Source organism: Triticum dicoccoides, chromosome 2A, assembly GCF_002162155.2.
Source record: "Triticum dicoccoides isolate Atlit2015 ecotype Zavitan chromosome 2A, WEW_v2.0, whole genome shotgun sequence".
In the NCBI taxonomy this organism is placed as follows: domain Eukaryota; kingdom Viridiplantae; phylum Streptophyta; class Magnoliopsida; order Poales; family Poaceae; genus Triticum; species Triticum dicoccoides.
Window position 1 is genome coordinate 135,870,433 of NC_041382.1, and position 1,675 is coordinate 135,872,107.

A 1,675-nucleotide genomic window follows, 5' to 3' on the forward strand; every position below is an offset into this window, starting at 1 on the left:
ACGAGCTCAAGTGGGAGTTCGACGAGGACTCTCAGCGTTATTATGTTTCCTTTCCCGATGATCAGTAGTGGTGCCTGGTTGGGGTTATCGATTCAGGACCTTGTCGCATGTTGGGTTATTTTCTATTTTGGCGCCGTAGTCGGGCCATGAGTGTTTGTTTGATGGATGTTATTTATGCACTCTGATGTGACGTGGCGAGTGTAAGCCAACTATGTTATCTCCCCCTTTTATTATGTATTACATGGGATGTTGTAATGATTGCCTGACTTGCGACATTGCTTTCAATGCGGTTATGCCTCTAAGTCGTGCCTCGACACGAAGGAGCTATAGCCGCATCGAGGGCGTTACAGGCATAGCTTTCGATCTGCTCCAGATGGCCAAGTGAATTGGCCCGCAGTGCAAAGCCAACGAAGATGAAGATCTGTCCGGGGAGGAAGGTCTCACCCTAGACTGCATCGCCATTGAGGATCGTAGGAGCCATCAAGCCTGACAGCGATGACACAGAGGAACTCTCAATGAAAGCACCAATGTCGGTGTCAAAACCGGCGGATCTTGGGTAGGGGGTCCCGAACTGTGCGTCTAGGCCGGATGGTAACAAGAGGCAAGGGACACGAAGTTTTACCCAGGTTCGGGCCCTCTCGATGGAGGTAAAACCCTATGTCCTGCTTGATTAATATTGATGATATGGGTAGTACAAGAGTAGATCTACCACGAGATCAGAGAGGCTAAACCCTAGAAGCTAGCCTATGGTATGATTGTTGTTGTCTATGTTTTCCTACGGACTAAAACCCTCCGGTTTATATAGACACCGGAGAGGGTTAGGGTTACACAAAGTCAGTTACAATGGTAGGAGATCTGAATATCCGTATCGCCAAGCTTGCCTTCCACGCCAAGGAAAGTCCCTTCCTGACACGGGACGAAGTCTTCAATCTTGTATCTTCATAGTCCAGGAGTCCGGCTGAAGGTATAGTCCGGCTATCCGAACACCCCCTAATCCAGGACTCCCTCAATTATCTTTGCAAGTCTCTTCGAATTATCAGTTTGGTTTGGCCTACTAGATTGATCTTCCTTGCAATGGGAGAAGTGCTTAGCTTTGGGTCCAATCTTGCGGTGTCCTTTCCCAGTAACAGTAGGGGCAGCAAGGCACGTATTGTATTGTTGCCATCAAGGATAACAAGATGGGGTTTACATCATATTGCATGAGTTTATCCCTCTACATCATGTCATCTTACTTAAAGTGTTACTCTGTTCTTTTGAACTTAATACTCTAGATGCATGCTGGATAACGGTCGATGTGTGGAGTAATAGTAGTAGATGCTGGCAGGAGTCGGTCTACTTGTCGCGGACGTGATGCCTATATACATATCATACCTAGATATTCTCATAACTATGCTCAATTCTGTTAATTGCTCAACAGTAATTTGTTTACCCACCGTAATACTTATGCTCTCGAGAGAAGCCACTAGTGAAACCTATGACCCCCGAGTCTATTTTCCATCATATTAATCTCCCGTCAACAAGCTATTTCTTTTGCCGTTTATTTTGCTTTCTTTACTTTGCATCTTTATCATAAAAATACCAAAAATATTATCTTATCATATATATCAGATCTCACTTTCGTAAGTGACCGTGAAGGGATTGACAACCCCTTTATTGCGTTGGTTGCGAGGATTTT